The 19,662-nt window shown below is 37.9% G+C and overlaps 1 pseudogene; it reads right to left on the minus strand.

The window, feature by feature from the left end:
- Nucleotides 1-7,289: 7,289 nt before the first annotated feature.
- LOC126622632 (2-oxoglutarate-dependent dioxygenase 11-like) lies at nucleotides 7,290-8,030 on the minus strand (annotated as a pseudogene).
- Between the last annotated feature and the right edge of the window lie 11,632 nt (nucleotides 8,031-19,662).

A 19,662-nucleotide genomic window follows, 5' to 3' on the forward strand; every position in this document is an offset into this window, starting at 1 on the left:
TACTAGTATGACGTTGGTAAGCCATGTTGAGTGTGCTACCTCTTCTATGAATTCGGCCTCCAATAGCTTGTCGATTTTCGCTTCAATGATTCACTCGTTTGGGTGCGAAATGTCTTCTCTTTTGGATCACTGGTTTAGCAGCAGGGTCGACGTGCAGCTTGTACCAAGCTATCTTGGGGTCGATGCCGGGTATGTCGAAATGTGACTAAGCGAAGACGTCACGGTTTTCTCTAAGGAAAGCCATGAGTTCCTCATTTTCTTTCGGGAGCAGACATGAGCCAATTCTAGCAGCCTTCTCTAGCTATTACGATCAAGAATGTTATGCTCAGTGTCCTTTTTAGGTTTCCATCCTGTCTCGTCTGTTGACGCTTTTAAAGACCATCTTCTTGATCTATCTGTTGTAATTGCTATTTGGCAGCTTCGTCGTCTCTTTGGACCTCGATAGCCTCTACGGGGTAAAAGTCTTCTTTTTTTACTCCTTCAGTACTTGCATAGTGCATTGTTGAGATATGGCCCGGTCAGACTTGATTCCTCCGACTCCTTATCCCAGGATGCGGAATCATATTTTTTTATACTTGATAGACGTTACGGCATCCAACTTTATCAGCCAAGGTCGCCCTATAGTCCCATTATAGGAAGACAAGTCACTTACTATCATGGACATTTGCTTTGAGACAACTGGCGGTGTTCTCACATCAAGTGTAATGTTGCCGATGACAGTCGAGGTGTGTTTGTTAAATCTGGTGAGTACCTCTACATGGCTTATGAATGTGATTTCCAAGCTCATCTTCTGAATTACTTAGAACTGAAGTAGGTTGACTGCACGTTCATTGTCAACCACCATTCTGTCGACTATAGCGTGGGCTAGTTGGATAGATACCACTAGTGCATCGTCATGTGGGAAGTCGACGCCTTTGGCATCCTGTTCGATAAAGCCAATGATGGGTCCATGTTGGGTGTTAACTGCCTGGACCTGTGAGACTAGTAGGGCCTGCTGGATTTTCCTCTTCTTGGTCGGTAGCTTTTCGTCGGTGTCTGTCTTTTTTCTAGGATGCATAACTAGCTTGTCCAAGTATCTGTTGACCTTGCCTTCTTTCACCAACTTCTCTAGGTAGTTCCTCTAATTGTAACAGTCGTCAGTTGTGTGATCGAGGCCTTCTTTCACTAACTTCTCCCTTTGATTGCTTTGGCAGCTTGAACCATGGTTCACTCTTAATGTTGCGAAGGATTTGGTGGATAGGGATCAAGAACTTAGTGTAGTTCTTGGGTGTCGGTCATCCTTTAATCGGGGATCGGTCCATGCACTTGGTCTCCTACCTGCTTTTCGTTATTGTATTAATTATCGTCCTCCATCTTTTAAGCTATTACCGATTCTTTTCGAGGCTGCTCGGGTGCCTTGTCTGCTCGTCAAGCGTCGTCCCAAAGTGCATGCTTATCTGCTATAGCGAATGAATCTGCCAGAGTTAAATATTCTTTCATGATCAATTTTTCGTACAACGGGTGGTCTGCTAGGAGTCCTTTTTGGAAGGTTGCAATAGCTATAGAGTCGTTGCATCTGACTATCTTTGATTTCTCTACTTTGAACATCTTCACATAATCATAAAACCACTCATTTGGGTTCTTCTTGAACAAATGGTCAAACTTCTTCTTGATTGAGCGATAAGATGAATACTTCTTGCTGAAAACCAAAGAAAGCTCATCAAAACTCCGGATGGATTATGCAGCAGGGCATGGAAACAATCTTGCGCCGCCTTGTAAAGTGGTGGTAAATATCTTACACATGAGAAATTCGTTGTTCTGACAGATGATCATTGTGCTCCGGTGTTGCTTTGGGTGTCTATTCGGGTCTCCATCCCCTTTGAATTTACATGGAGGCTCTACTTGCTCGATCTCATCCTTAAAGGATGACCTGCTTATGTTGGTTATGTCTCGTCATAGTGCATCGTTAGTGACCTCATTGGGTTGGAAATCACACAATCGCTTGGTCATGAGCCTCTCTACTTCTTCCTGAATTTGCATTTGTTGGGGGTAGCTGAGCTCTCGGCTGCCCTTGGTCGTGACCTACTGGTCTAGAATGCTCTTCTATGTGTTGGGCTCGTCTATGCCACGACTGCAGTGTATGTGGTATGTTTCTAGCAGGCAAACGAGTTTCTCGCAAGTTGCCGGTTAAACTTGAGCAGGATTGAGTGAATGTTTTTTTCCGTCTGTCTTGCTGCCTACTCCGATGTAAGGTGGAGAATGCTCTTTACGGGCCTAGCCACGAATAAACACTTTTCCTGGAAGGTTGCTCATGTTGATTATCTGAGTGTGGCCCCAATGTGAATGTATGCTCGTCCGTAGGCCTAACAGAGAGTACACGCTCCTCCACAAGCTAAGACGAGAGTATACACTATCTCAGGGGTTCAGTTATGAGTGTACACTGCCAAAACGCTCAGTTCGTGACTGGCTGAGTGGTTGCTTGCTGGGATGCTACTGGAGAGGTTCGTCGTCTACTATTGTCCTACTTTGGGACACCTCGTCTGGGGCACGCTGCATCTCTATACACTACAAGATTTGATTCACTAAGGTTGTCTGCTACACGAATGTGCTTTTCAACTCTATGACTTGTCGAGACAAGTGTTGTTCACCATTTTGGTTGGAAGAGCTTGGACGGTATGCGTCTTCTTGAGTAATGAAAGTGTAATGGACTCTGGGCAAGAGATTTGAGTTAGGATATGTCAAATATATAGAAAAATGGGGTTAAAATACCCCTGTTCAATCATCGGTCTAGAAATCTAAAGTCATGATGGTTGAATTGGTCTTGGACCAGTTTGGGATGTTAGGAGGGCCACGGGAGTGGGCTGGACCCTGTGTTAGATTGCTGAAGCCGGTCGAATCGTCGACACGAGTTGGACCGTGGGTGCTGGTTAAGCCTCTGGACCACATGGGCGTTGGGCTCCCCTTGGCACAGCTTGGGCTTGCATGACATCCTGGGCCTGCAGGTCTTGGGCCATGACTTTGGCAGTTGCAGTTGCAGCTTGGGCTGGGCTGTGATGGGCTCCCTTGTGGCGTGGGCCTAGGCTTGCGACTGTGATGCCTTCACCATGGGCTTAGGTCTTTCCGTGAGATGCCACGGTGGCTGCTACCATTATGGCTGTCGTTGGCATAGCCACGATGAGGCCCCTTAAGGGTGGTGCCACTCCACTCGCCGTTGCGTTGAGCCTCATGGATCGTCGTGGTGGGGCTATGCCTTGATCTCCATCACTTGGTCCAAATCCTTGAATGTAGAAAGTTCCATGCGTTGTGGTTTCCGAATTTCTAGTCATTGTACTTGTCTTTTACGTTTATTCAAAGAACTTTACAAAAAATAAAAAAATAAAAATCTAGGAATAATAACGTACAAAAAATCTACGAATGACCGAGAAATAAAAAACTTTGAATGCGAGAGTCTTCTTCAAACATGCGAATCAAGATTCTCAATGAAAGCACCAATTTGTGAATGCAAATTTCCGTCGTCTTCTCCTTTGACGAAAATGCACCTGCAAAATAATAACACCTAAGATTATGGCCAAAAGCCTCACTCGCCCACAATGAATGGGGGGCTTTTGCTGACGTATCTCTGATGCCAAAGTTAGTATTTGGAAGAGAACGTGTTTAGGAGTTTGTGAGTAGTAAAAATGACTTAGCTTTTTATTAGGAGAATAGAGCTATATATGGGGGAGTGGCCGACCCTATTTGGAGAATAGTGGCCGGCCATATATGGTCAAATTCTGTGAATAATTGCAAGATATTATGTGAAATAATATCTTGCAACTAACATGGCAATTAATCCTAAATTAAATAGAAAAATTGGGGGTTACATTTTGAATGAGGATTTGATGAGGAGTGATGAGAGAGATTTGAATAAATACCATTTCGGTCACTTTTAATTCTTCGTTGATTGAGACGTTGTTGTCCGTTGCATGCGTGTAGAAATCCCAATGTGCCTCGAGGGTAATTTTGTTATTTTAACCCAAAAGTTCACGTACCACTTTCATAATTTTCTTGATTAATTTTTGCTCCACAACCAACACATGCCCCAAAACAAATAACTGGAACTTTATTTTTGTCTCTGAATATGAGAGTATCCCATTAGCACACGCTAGTCCATTATCATCAATATACCCTTGGTTAATGATCATTGCCAATTTGCAGCATGCAAACCCGGCCAGTATTAAAAATCCAAACTCCAATCTTTCCAATATTATTCATCTTCTTGGGCTCACCCTCATCTCTCAGCTTATTTTAATATTTCTACATGATAATTATTACGGTAATTCAATAGTAATATTTAGAAAAAAATATTAAAATCTGATTAATTCATTCAAAGGTCTTGATTGCGCGGGCTAAATAGTGCAAAATCGGGTCCAAACAATATCACTAGCTAAAATGTAACATATTTCTTAACTTTCTTAATCCTAAAAAGATAATCATTAGATCGACTAAGAAACAATTTAAACAGAAGTGATCATCATACTATATGTACATGACTAATGATGATCAACTAGATGATAATTAATAACAGTGTAACATGTGCATGCTATACGCCTTGTTAGAACACACAACTAGTATGACATATTCAGAGGTAACCTCAAGCCATTTGCATGATTTTAGAATTCAAATGCATCTCATTGAAACGATTGCTAGCCAAAAGGCCAAGAGGAAGTTGGCTGTACAGATGCAAAAGCAGGCCAAAGCAAATGCAAAAAGGAAAAGTATTGCAGTGGAGATCAAGAAAATGCCTAATTAGAACATTGAGGAGCCGGAATTTTAGATAGTAGCAAAATAATTTTATTTTTGGTTGTATTTGAAAGACAAATAAATGAAGATATTTACATATTCTCTGGAGATTAAACTCCAAGATTTAAGAAATAATCTTTACAAATATGTGAATTTCTTCATTTGACTTGTCATTCATGAAGAGTAACGTTATTGTTCTACTATCTAAAGCTACACCACCAGAATGTTCGAACTAGACCCACCTTCTTGATCTCCACTTGAATCCATATGTTTTTCTTTGTTTTTGCATTTGTTTGGCCTGGTTTTGCCTCTGTTAGTCACAAAATAAAAACAAACCACACAGATAAAGCATGCCTACTTAGCCTTATATGATTTTAATTTAAAATTTTAATTTTCCTAGTATTATCATACATACACACACACACACACATATATTATTGCGTTATTTTTCTTACATTATTTGTCCTCACGTGTGTAAAGAGAGATTGCAAATATGCCTTTTCGGATAGCAATGTTTGCATGAAACACTCAAACAGATAAACAAGCTATAGAACATTGAAGATTTAATCAGAAATTACTAATATACTAGGGTTATGTATAGAGATTGAAGTGTCTCTTCGAATGGTGTATATAATCGGCAATATCACTTTTGAAATCAGCTACATCTCTTCGTCTAGAGTTGTCAAATTTCTGGAAAACATAATGGCCATTAAGTTGACTAGGATGCAAGATTAAAGGCCATTATTCAATTACAAAAAGACATCAATATAAGATAACTTTATGTGGAATTTATTCAAACGGTGGCGGTCCAGAAAACTGGATGGTATGTTCTGTCCCCGCACCCCCTTGCCCCATCTTTTTGTCCCCGCACCCCCCAGCGCCTCCCATTTCCATCCGGCCATTGTGTTGTCAGGTATTAGTATTCCGCATCTACCATCTTTGTGGCAGGTTTAGAACGGGACTTGGCTGCTGAAGAATCAGCAGCACTCCCTGCTTACAATCAATCACGGTTGGACGCGTGTTCAAATTGTAGATTTTTCAATCACAACTTGAACACGTGTCCAGCCATGATTGGTTGTAAGCAGGAGGTGTTGCTAATTCTTTCAACAGTCAAGTTCTATCAGCAGGTTTATACTGGTTATTCTCAGTAATTCTTATTCATATGGTAGCCATGTAAAAATTTTACTCTCTTTGTATATTGTACAAATTATCTTCATATCAAAGTCTAGTGGAAACATCTTGTAATTGTGTTGGTTGATCAATGAATCTCGCTATAATTTCTTGGAAAAAAAAGAAAAGAAAAACCACTGCTTCATTTTTCTTCCACCGTCCCATTTCTTTATCACCCATTTCAATATATGCCACTTTATATTATGAAATTGTTCCATAACAATAGGAGACCCATTATGATCTCTGATGGCAAAACCTGTAGCCGCTTGAGATCCCACCATCGAACCATGAAAATTAATTTTGAGCCATAGAGCATGAGGGGCTTTCCACTTAATAATCTAAGAACATCTATGAACAACATCAGAATTATGAATCAATCTTGAGCTTCTATTAGTGTTTTAGTACTCACTACCAGCTGTAGCGGCCACCTTTGGAACTCTGGTAGGGTGGACCTTACAATTACGAAAAATCAAGTTGTTTCTATCGTTCCATAGTTGCCAACAAATAAGGAGAGCCATACTTAGATCAAACAACTTCGACTCATCATTAGCTTTCAATTCAGATAACCAATCAATTAAATTCAACCCGGCACCAACAGGATTAGCACCAGAGGATATTCGCCAAACTTCTTGAGCATAGTTGCATCTAACAAAAAGATGTCATTGATCTTCTTCATCGGTATTACAAAAAGGACAAATAGAATTAGTACTAGGAAAGAATTTATCCAATCCCGCATGTTTGGATCCTCCCACGAAAGAGAAGCCAACAAAACATTTTTATCTTTTGTGGTATTAAAAGTTTCCACATTTTGTTCAACAACACATCTGAATGATGTACTCTTTGGTGCTCAACTTGCAACCAAGTTGCAGACTTTACAGTGAATTCACCATTAGTAGATGGACACCAAATAAATTCATCTTGTCTTTCCTCCAAAGGAAGAGGAATACTACAAATCATTCTAACATTCCAAAATAAAATACTAATTAATAATAGTCTTGTTCCAACTGTTGTTAGCAATAAAATAACAAACTCTCAAATTCCAATCAATATTCACTCTTTGGGATTTAGGTAAGAGATGGCAAAGAGGGAAAGGAAAAACCAAGTTATGAGTCCAGAACTAAATGTCTTTACTAAATTCATTATCACTGATTTGGATTTTATTTTTTTAATTTGTTCTAAATACTTGAATCCTCGGTTAATTCATTATTATTAAATTGTTTGATAACTATTTTGTTTTTAGCTTTTGTTTTATTTTTATTTTTAAGTTGAAAAACTGAAAATTTCTCAATCTCTTAAGAAAAATAGAAAGATTATCAAACGTGCCTAAGAAAATAAGAACACCAAATGTATGATATGCACGTTCATGTTTTATTTGGTGAACTACGACCCCTGAAATCGGCAGGCCTTTGAGGCCACAAACATGGAGCCCTTGGGTTGCTCTGGTAGGAGCTGCTTTCACAGTCACAAGATTAATCCAATCCAAAGGCTGATTTTTCGACTTCACAAAAATTCGGCAGTAGCCCATGTTATCCACACTCACATACGACTCAACGCTTGCTTCTTCTCTTCAAACGACAATCCAATGAACTCCTTGACCACATCCCTTCATCAAAAACATGTCCCAGCACACCATGGTCCTAGATTATGAACATAACCCAAATTTTAGCACCAATTGCTAGCTCGGCCAACTCTCGGGCCCGGGCCTCAGGCTTATGGGTGGTAGGACCTCTGAGACATAATCGTGTTCAGGGTGCACCCTTTTGAATCTCTCAGGCAAATGTTTGCATCCTCGCCAAGCAAGTTCTTGAACCACGGGCACCCTATATTCTTAATTGACCTTTCTGGTCTAGGTAGCTGGCTTCATGGAAACAATTTTCACTCAGCTCCTCGATATGAGTTTCTCTCTAGCTAGCTTAACTAAGCACTTCCTATTTCTTCTAGCATGGATGTGCAAATGTGCTTAATGATTGAAGGAAACTTCAGGCCTTAAAAGGGATTGCATAATTGGTTTGCATGCTTACCTTATAAGCAACTAGTGAAAAAATTGGCCAACATCTTTCATCAACTTGTTCACTGCTAATGGAGATAGACTCATGGGCCATGCAAAAATGAAGCCTTGATTGGGATAGGGCCAGGCCAGAGACCTAGAGGCTAACTTGTACTGCATTACACAAGTATATTGGACTTGTAAAAACTGGAAAGAGGCCTTATATATAGGTCAACATACTAACATTTCTCTGCCGGAAAACCTAGACAGAACTACTACCGTACTATTGAGTATTTAACGTGGCTAGCATGGGCACGGTTTGATATCATGTCACATTTACTGCGATCCACTTCTGATCCCAATATAAAATGCATCTAGACCCACCAAACTCCGTTAAAACTCCCGGCCAATTTAGTCAACTTGCCACGCAAAGCCGGTCTGCGAAGTACGAACTAGTGCTAATTAACAATAGGGTTCTTCCAAGTCACTCTCTTTCAGAGATTTGATTACCTCAAATTCGAAAGGAGTACATATACAAAGATAATGATTCTTTTTTAGGCAAAGGAAAGATGATGATTCGTCCAAATATTTGATGCATTCAAGATAAGGTACTTGATAATTATGCTTCTACTACTGTAAAAAAGTTAAAACAGTTTAGAGCTTGTGGGAATCACTAGCTATCTGATTCGGTATTATTCTACACAGTTTATGTCATGTGCTCAGGTACAAGTTCTTAGTTGTTCATATTCTTATGGCCCCTTTGTTGATGCAGACTTCCCACATGGAACTGACAAAACACCTAGTAAGCGGGCCAAGTTCCTGGTGCCACAATATCATCCCTACCATCTCCACCAAAATAGAAATACCCAGTAAATTAATCTCTATCCACCACTTGATAGAATAAATGGTGTCGAACACATACAAAAGGGAATTGTGCTGAGGCCTTGCTGGTTTTACTATATCTAGCTACTCCATATATATACTTCAAGATAATTTTACCAAGTCTATAAGAAGATGATAAGAACAATGATTATAATTCTCATATCCTCATTACATATTGTTGTCACCATCATCCCTTTTAATACATTTGTACTACTTCTAATAGGTATAGCTAGGTAGCTAGCATCGTTTCTTATGAATTGAAGCATCGTTTCTTTGAATGAATTGAACTGAACTAAACTAAAATTAAAATTATCAGTTAAACAAAAGAAACAACAGCAAGCAAATTAAGTTGTGAGTGATAATGGGTGAAAGGTTAGCTAAAAGATTCTTCTCCACACATGAAACATATGCATACAAATTGGTCTCTAATTATTTCTTCTATCAACCATGAATGACAATGACCTAAATTAACTGTAAACAACACTAATTAACTATAAGAGTTTTCTAAGCTCGTTAAATCGGACAAAGGAATGCCACTACTTAGAAACAAGAACCAAGGATCTCATATGCTCATACCAATTTTAGAGTCCACATATTGAAACACATAACAATCAAGATAAAGGTCTAAGGGTTGTAATAGGGCTAAGATGCTAACAAAAAATATTAAGAATAAACAAAAGTTCCTAAAAAGATAGTGAGCAAAGTACTGAAATCAACAACATAGCATTCGATCTTAATCACAGTACCCAACTATAAGCATAAAAAAGAGATTCTTACAAACTATAGGGAAATATTTTAGATTATGAACCCTCCTTCAACTAACAACACTTTACAATTCAAATACTAAGTAAAAACAACTAAAGCTTGAACAATTTATGAATTCTTTTGTTTTTCTTTCTTTTTTTTTTCGATTTATTTTTCTCTTTTTTTTTTTTGTTTTTGAATAGAACAGAAACATAAATTCACAAGATACAAGAGAACAAAATAAACCCCTCCCCACACTTATGCTTCTGCAAATCGTAGATCAAGGAATTCTAAATAAGTAATGCGTTACTATTTTTTAAGAACAAGCGTATGGATATTCCTATACTAGGCTAGGTAGGGATAATGCTAGTTAACAAAGAAAAATAGGCTAAATAAGGATCGAGGGGTTAAACCTACAATACATATGCAAGGGATAAGGTTATTTGGCTCTAGTGATAACTAGACATCTTCATCTTGTTTATATTTGTTATGTGATCAATTAAATGCTTTGAACGGAACAGGCATGAGTTCTAGTATTTGGAATGAAAAAGATGAAAAAGCATTCTAAGTAGCAACCAAATAAAGAAATAATGAGATCATGAAACAACTTTAGAAAACAAGAAAGTTCACAGATTATAACTCTCTGTTGGGGCCCAAAAATGTCACCTACAAGCCCAATCATGTCTAAAGCCCAATTGTTGTGGAAGTGTCACAAGGCAAACTTAAACCCATGCATAAAGTAAGAAATGAAGAGCATGCAAATTTACGATCATGCCACGCCATTAAAATAATAGTTTATTGAATGCAAGGCTAATGCAAATTACGCATATTTATTATGCCAAGTCGTATTATATTATTAATACAATAATATTATGATAGGAGTCATGCCATGCATATGCAATGCTTAAACGAGCCCAAGCCACTTAACGGGGCTTGCCGAGTGATTCATGGTGTGGATGGTTATGGAAGTTCAATGGGGTTACGTGGAATCAGGGTTATAGAAGACTTTGGGCTGCTTGAGGGCCCAAGGATCCCAGCTCATACCCTTTGCCTCTTTCATTAGCAAGCCAACAGTTAAGACTAAACTAGATTCCAATATTAAATGCACTCTAAGCCCAACAAGTCAAACATTTAATGTTGACTTTCCCCTTCTAGCTTGTACAGACGACCAACGCATGAAAGCCATAAGGCGCGCTACTTATGGAAGGTTGGCCCAAGAAAGCCACACTTCGGGAAGAAGCAGAATGCAGGTTTCAACAGTGCATCTACCTTATACCAAAAGGGAAATAGTAGGAGAGCTAGGGAGGAAAGAAGGGGAAAACCAAGCCACAAAAGGAGATCCATTTTAAGCCTAGAGAAGAAACCAAGAGATTCTCTAGTTGGAGGATGTATGCTTCTATAAATACAAAGCATTAGTACGTTATAAAGGGGGGGAGAACCACGCGAGGGAAGAAGAACGATAATGGCAAGAATGCACCACGCAGAGCAAGCTTCCTCTAAGTGTAGGAAACCGTAGTTCTTTAGAGATAAGCCTTACTTTCATCATGAGCCTTCCAATAATCTTCCTAAACTCCTGCAAAACCACCAAAACCATTAGAAAGCCTAGATTAGCTATTTTGATACCATACAACCAAGAATAACCTTTGTTTCATGCCTATCTAGTGGGCTTTCAACTTCCACACCATGCATCATTCGTCCAGTCATAATTTATTATGATTACTTAGTCATTCTCAGTATTTGTTAGTTTAACAAATACTCCTCAAAGTTGCCATGATCAAGGCATGAAGCATTGACCAACGCTCAGAGAAGCACTTTGTCAATGCCTAGGGAAACACCTCATCAGCGCCTAAGGAAACACCTCATCAGTGTCGAGGGAAACATTCCATCAACACCAAATGAAGCATCTTATCAGCACTAGAAGCACTTCAGCGCTGGAAACACTTAACATAACACCAAACCAAGCATCCAATAGCTGCTGGAAGAAGAACAAAGTATTCCCTAGGACTTGCTTTCTTCGAGTGTGCTTTGGGCCTAGTCCTCACTAATTCAGAAATGGGGGACATGAAGGTTTTGACTTGTCTCTTTACAACACAAGCCCATCACAACCTTTGACACAAAAACCCCCAACATAAATGGTGACTTCATCGGGGATTAGGTCATTACTCTTGCAGTGGCTCCCTACCACAAATTTCGGATACACAAGCTGCGAAGGAAACTAAAGATAAGAACTTCCTCTTCTCATTTTCATTTTGGTCACTTCTTTGTCAAAATAACAATACACAAGAATGGCTTATTATTCTTTTTTCTTTCCTTTTTTTTCTCTTTTTTTTTTTTTTTTTTTTTTTTTTTTTTTTTTTTTTTTTTTTTTTGCGTATGGTAAAAGCTCATTATCAAGCAAATAAAGTTTTACACAATAGCCTACATGGGCTTAGGAATGAAAAATATGGATTATTGTAGTGGTGGAAAGCACATTGCCAATGACAAGCTGTGAGATCCAGCAACTTTTGGGCTCCTTGCCTTCATAGGCGTTTGATGCAAAAGCTGCAAAAGTGAATTGAAAACCTCAAGCAAAACGAATTTCGTGACAAGTCCTTTTACTGGCTTTAGAACTTATGGTACTTAGGTGCCAGAAAACTCTAAAGTAAGTTCCCAGATTCAGTTGCATATCCAGCAGCTCGGGGGCTCCATGGCTATAAAGGAAAAAAGAGGATTCATCATGCTAAGTTCGCTTTTCCATAGCAAGATTCAAGGACAGCATCATCTTCCTTTCCCCCGTCATTTTTGTTCACATGCTTCGAGTTTCTTTTTGAGACATCGACACCACCATGCCATTGCCCATGCTCGACGTTCTGCATGTCATTGCTAAAGTCCAGGCCAGCGCTACTAGAGCCTCTGCCTACTACTTTCCACCATCCAAGTTGGATGAGTAAGATAAGAATTTCTCTTATCACATCTAAGATTAATTAACTGCCTTATCATGCTATCTTAAACTATTATGTTTATGTTTGCCTATATGTTGTTAACTTGTCATGGAACACTACACAAGCATATTGGTTATTCTCCTGAAAAACTCTAGTTACTTCAATTGACTCTACCTACTGCTCAATGCATATATGAGGAAATCATCCCATTATCCTAATTCAAAAAATCAATGATAAAATGCGTAAACAATATTGTACTAGGCAAAGCTAATATTTTGTTCAAGCATACTTCATTAATTTGTCATATATATGCTTGCACACATATTTATGTTCGACATGGATATTGTCAGGAAAAATCAAGCTTGGAAGCTAGCAACGACTTGAACCATTCCTGATAACATGCACTTAGGGGCTGGATAACTAATGCCTTACATCATTGCCAATTTAAAATCCTCATGCATAGCCAACGACTTGTCTGAACTTGGAAGGACATTGACACTCGTGCTGTCGGCAACCACCTACAAAGGAAATCGTTAAATTTACAAACTGAAGGAAGGTAAAGGAGAAGAAAATCACAATGGAAGACAATTACCTCTATAGGACTGCTGCCTTAATTTTCAAGGGCAACTTCCAACCCACCGAAAGAAACACCAGCACCTTCATTTTTTACTGCAACCGAGGAATGTAGAACGTAGCATGCATACCCACATCACCAACGAACATGTCCTCTACATCACCACTTTCTTTTCCACCAGTAGCCTCGAAAAAAGGTTCGGATCACCTTTTCCACCAACAATCTCAACCCCAAAAAAGGTCTGAATCATCTTTTCCACCAAAAGTTGATGTATATTTAAACTAACCTAAATAATAGATTAATTTAAACCAAATTAAACTCGCAAGCGCACGAATCAATTGTTGAAATATATGCAGATGCAAGGTCGATCCCATAGTGATTGCTTTTAATACCAATTCAACTAGCTAATTACGCGAAACTTAACTTAATTAGGAAAAATGATTGATTAATTGATTACGAAAAATAATTAAAACTCCAACTTATAATCAAACTAGGAATATGAATAACGAAAATACAACGAATGAAGGTTTAAACAAATTAATATGATGGAAGCTTAAAGTCATGAATCCACAAATAACAATCATATTCCATTTTCTTCAAGCTGAGTACTATCCAATTACCATGCCAATATTTAAGGTGGTTCATTCTAAAATATGAATTAATCCGTGATCAGGCGTCCACTCGTGTGTCTATACATGACAACTATACCCTATTGGTTAGGCATACAGTTAAACACATAAAAAGCGATTAACCACTGAAGAATCATGTCAACCAAGTAGGACTAGTTTGATATTGGTCATCCTCACTAGTTTTTCTACTCTTCTTAACCATAGTTCCAATAAATCTAATTGATTGATCATCCTCTTAAATTTATCTAATTATCTAGAAACAAGTTCACCATGATGGCCAGTCACAACAACATCTGAAACTAGAATAAATTAAACACAAAGATTAAGAATTAAACATGGCATGTAATTAAACTATAATCAACAAGATACTTCAGAAATAATCACGTCATGGTTTCATCATAAACCTTAGAAAAGTAGTTTAGTTACACATGGTCATAATAAAAATCACAAAAGAAGTCATGGAAGAAGATAAAACCCGAAAAAGAATGGTAAAAGCACGCTCAGCTTCCCTCTTACACTTTGGACGAATTTTTTGTCTTAAGTCACCCTTTGAGATAGCTTAGGGCAATATATTTATTCTATTAAAACCCTAAAAATTCTAGTAGAAACTCTCCTAAAAGAAAACAATTTCTTAAATAATCAATGAAAGAAACTAGGAAAGAATCCTTCTTGGCTTGGGAAACACGCCATCTGACTTGCACGCCAAATTTGAGGTCAATTTCTCTTCTGGAAAATTCTGTAAAAATATGGGAAATGTAGCTTTATCTCTTATGTTTCCAAGAATATATCGCACTTTACTAGGAAAAATCGGGAAAGCCTTCAAATCATCATTCTCCTACGGCTGCGCAGTTCTGACGGGAAAACAGCTTCTACTGGATTAACTTTGAAAACTGGAACGTTTGGCTTCATGGAAAATTATGAAATGTATACACAACGATCTTCAGCCTCTTAGCTTCCTTTTTCAATTGGCCTTGCATCAAAACTCCTATGAAAAGCTGCATTATCAACAAAAACGTCCTATGTGTGCAGATTGGCTGAAACTGAGAAAAGGAAAGTAAAAAGGTTCTTTTAAGACCAATTCGTTAACAAAACATAGGGATAAATGATATGAAATAATAAAAAATAATGCACTTATCAAAAGCCTCAGCCTTGGAAAGGATCTAGATCACATTTTCCAACATCAGCCTTATCCCCGAAAAAGGTCTGGATCGCCTTTTCCACTAGGAGCCTTAGCCTTAGAAAGGGCCCAGACTGCCTTTTCCACCAACAACCTTAGCCTCGGAAAGAGTCTACATCACCTTTTCCACCAGCTGCCTCACCTTCGGAAAGTGCCTAGGAAATGCCATTATCCCTTGCATCAGAATTAATGCTCGCATTACTATTTTCCACATACCACTAAGCCTACCATCTAACATTCTACTCCAAATCCATACTTACCTCATTGCCACATAACATATCCTTGAGCCATCATGCTTACCTCCATTTCCTTGGTGATTCTATATACCATTATCCTTTGTTCAAAGTTCCTTATATTTTGCCCTTCCAACCACTACATACTCATCTGAATTGCTTGCCATCACCATCATCTATCTAATTCTCATGAAGGAAATCCCATTGCACGTCCTAAAATGTTCCAAGCAGAACAACTCCTTTTCCCAGCCGCCAAAATATTAGTTTCCGGCCAGCATTAGCCCAGTATAATTCCCTACATGGAACTAACATTTCATCAAGCATCCAAAAGAAGCCAGAACCCCACGCATCAAGCGAACGCAAAATTACAACATGTGAAGCCTAACAATGCAAATCAATGCCAAGCCTAACAATGCAAAATCAATGGCAAGCCTAACAATGCAACATCAATGCCAAGCCTAAAAATGCAAAATCAATGCCAAGTCTAACAATGTCTAAAAATGCAAAATCAATGCCAAGTCTAACAATGTCTAACAATGCAAAATCAATGCCAAGCCTAACAATGCAAAATCAAGCCAAGCAAGGAAAACTTTTAAAACAATCAAGCTAATCAATGCCAAGCAAGTCAACCCTTCCTAGCACGCTCTGCTTCCCTTAGGAAACTGGCCTAAACATACCCACTTTCCCCAGGGAAACACACTGGCCAAATCCTCATCATTGTGTTGGAAGTACTTAAGACACAAACAAGCAACAAATCAACACTTTTTGTTTTTCAAACTTTTTCCAATTTTTTTTTCAATTTTCTTTATTTTTGATTTTAATATGAAAAGAATTGAACACAATTTAAAATATTTGAACAACAACATTATTAGTAATAGGTGATGGAAATTGAAAAAAACTCGAGCAAAGCAATATCTTTTACCCCTTCTCCCAAGTTATACCAAACATTGTCTTCAATGTTTCAAAAATAAAAGTCAAACAAAAAACCAATAAAAGACATACTAGCAAACATGACTCATAAAATAAGATAACCATGGAAAGTAAACACAATAAAAGAAAAGGGTAAAAGAAAGCAAATTTGATTATAAAAGTCAAAAAATTGTATTGTCTTCATCTTTGAACACATGGGTTACTTGTCAAGAAGCGTTTTCTTTAACATCTTCCAACAAGATGATAACTCTAATCAAACTTCATCAGGGTCTATAGCATGGAGTGGTATATCCTCCGCAAAATGCTTTTTAAAATTTTCATGTATTTGATCTTTTGAGAAGAAGGTGATACTTCAAATGATTAGGTAATGATTTATGTTAAGACCTAACTACGTCTTCAGAGATTGTATAGAGAGAAAGTAGAAATAGAATACCAAATACAATTTCATTGACTTTTTATCTTTTGTTACAAACTACTATATGTAGTAAGTTTCCAACTCTTTCCAGAAACCTATTTGAGGATGATAAAACAAAGCTCAAACCTTGCAATTGAAAAAACTTTTTCCAGAATTTACTCATGAACACCAGATCTCTGTCACTCATTATAGATTATGGTATACCATGTAGTTTGAATATGTTGTCAACAAAAAGTTGAGCAACTAAAGAAGCTGTATATGGATGATTTATTGCAATGAAATGTGCATACTTAGACAAACGATCCACAACTACCCAAGTCATAGTTTTACCTTTGTATGGTGGAAGACTAATCATAAAGTCCATTGAAATATCATACCATACTTTAGCTGGAATTTGTAGTGGCTACAAGAGTCCAGGTGGAGACAAAGTCTCGTATTTATTTTGCTGACATATAGCACAACTAGCCCATCTATTTTTTATGTCTTTCTTCATACCTTCCCAGTAAAATGACCTGGAAATCCTCCTATAGGTCTTTAAAAAACCTTCATGACCAGCTTAGGACTTGGGTGAAACTCAACAAAAACCTTATCCCTCAAATAACTCAATGGACTCAACATAATTCTATTTTTGTACTTTAAGAAACCATTATCAATACTGAACCTCAAAGTGCCAATAGGAGCATCATCAGACTTAGATTGTACCGCCTGCTAACACTACTACAAAAAAGACTATCACCGGCAAACCAAAAACTGACAAGAACTCCAATTTTTGTCGGAAATTTGATAAAAATCTGACATAAAACTATGCAATGTCGGATTGGAATAGCAACACCATTGCTAGCATCATGAAAGGGCTTCGATGTAGGTTTATGCGCTTAATCCGCCATGACTCAGCGTCGGCTAAAAGCGACACCCACTTTGACGTCGACTAAAAACGACGTGATGTTCTGACATGATGGCGATCATAACCGACGTCAACTAGCTGCTAACAAATAAAATACTCAATCTATTGTCGGTCCTAACCAACATTACCCAACATCTTGATAAATAAAATCATTATCATGCATTCCTACACAGATGGTACATGAGATGCAAACTTCACAGATTCAATTTATTCAAGAATTCAACTAGGGTTTTTGGGTGTAGAATTTCTTGTTAAATATATTCTATTTCATATAAATAAGGAAGTACAAATGACACTTATATAGGAGCTATTAGAGAACCGGTTACAAGATGAAGATAAAAAAACAAACAATTACATATAATACTAATCAGAGCTCCATGCTTGCATATAATACTAGCAACTGCCATGATGCTTTCCCGTGCTTGCCTTTGTCGAAGACCACATATTATGTAGCTCCATGCTGCCATATTATGTAGCTTCATGCTACCATGCTTGCCATCAGATTAGTGCTCCAATACTTTACTACTTCAACATTAGGGCTCTAATCTCTATAGATTAAACTCAGGCTTTATACCTTTCAAAAATTATGGATCTGCGATTTCTAGTGTCCTTGCTCTTCAGATCCAAAATGAACATGCATGAATTTTGATATGGATTTTCGAACTGCTGATCTTACTGAACAAGAACATAAAAGAGGAACTCACTGGAGATTATAGCTTTAGTGAGTCATGCATTAGACTACTTAGCATTCACATATTAATAGCTATGTGGAAGGTTGTACATACATCAAGAGTTCCACTTATTCTTCCTACCTTTTCACCGCCAAATCATCCAATTAGAATAGATTTTGTTGTTATACCTGTAAATGACAGATCTAGAACGGAGATAACTCTGTGGTGGTTTTTCCTTGAGATACGATTTGGGGTTGTACCAGTGGTTGCATCATCTTTTTATTTATTTATTTTTATATAGATCTCAATTCCCTGCGAAAGAAACAACACAAGCATGAAGAGTTGAAATTTTTTTTCTTGTATGGTATGTTTCAATCCGTGAACCTGAGTGCATGAATCGACAAGGGAGGGTAAGAAGTTTACCTCTGAGTACGTCAGCACCAAGATCGGTGCTGCTACCCTTCTAGTAATGCAGTAAATCCATGGTTGTGAGGTCTTATGGGTTGATGATGGAAGATTAAGGTTAGGTTTGCAGAAACGGAGGTTAGGGTTTGAGAAAATGTGGAGAGAGGAGCTGCGGTTTTAGGGTGTGCATGGAAGAAGGGAGAGATAAATGAGGGAGGTTAGCCTCTGGGCTCGAGGTTAAGCCTCTTGAAAGAGGGAGACTGACATCCTCTTTTTCGTTTAAAAGTATGGGGGGAAATATCCCGCCCAAAATTTTGTCATGCAAGATAAGTATTTAAAAAAAAATAGAAACACCAACATGTCGGCTACAACAGACAGGAAGTTTTAAAATATTTAAAAAATATTTATTAGCGTAGGGTAGAAGCGACATGAGTTTCATTTTTACCGATATTAACTTTATGTCGGTTGAAACCGACATAATTTTCTATTTATACGACACCACCATTTAAAAATATTAAAAGCTATGTCGGTTATAAGTGACATAGACAATTTATGTCGCTTATACCCAACAGTAATTCCGACACCATGTAAGGAGGGTATCGGAAATGTCTTATCCACCAGTATTTTGTATAAAACCGACACCAACCACCGACACAATAAGCCACTTTTGTAGTAGTGTAAGACTTAGCAATTATCCAAGTGCCTTTCTCAATGTGCCTTCTTAAGTCATCCAACCAAGAAAAGTAAGGGTAGGAAATGGCATTGAGTGCACCTGAATTATTAGAATTACCAACATCAGGAAGCATTATGGATAATGCATCAGCAACTTGATTATCACATCCCTTCTTGTACTGTATTTCATAGTCAAAACCAAGTAACTTGTTGACCCATTTTAGTTTATATTAAGAGCAACGTTTTTTCTTCTATTAGTAATGAAGTGATAATGCAGCATTTTCAAAATATGAAAATGTGTCGTGGACAGTTGTGACTTGTATTGTTATTTGTTCTATAAATTATGAATGATGAAATTATGGTTTAATTTTTAAGGTTATTATGGAACTATGGTTTAATTTTTAAGGTTATTATATATCTAAAAAATGTATGTGAACTTTTACATGTGACCCTCCAAATAATTTTTCATGGATCCACCACTGATTGAAACCCAAAAAATCATTGTCATTTCCGTCCCAGACCTGCATCGAACTGCTGACACCGTTGCACCACTGGCCTGCCAGACCCACAATCAATCCATTTCCTTTTGA

The sequence above is a fragment of the Malus sylvestris genome, chromosome 5 (assembly GCF_916048215.2).
Source record: "Malus sylvestris chromosome 5, drMalSylv7.2, whole genome shotgun sequence".
NCBI classification, from domain to species: Eukaryota; Viridiplantae; Streptophyta; class Magnoliopsida; order Rosales; family Rosaceae; genus Malus; species Malus sylvestris.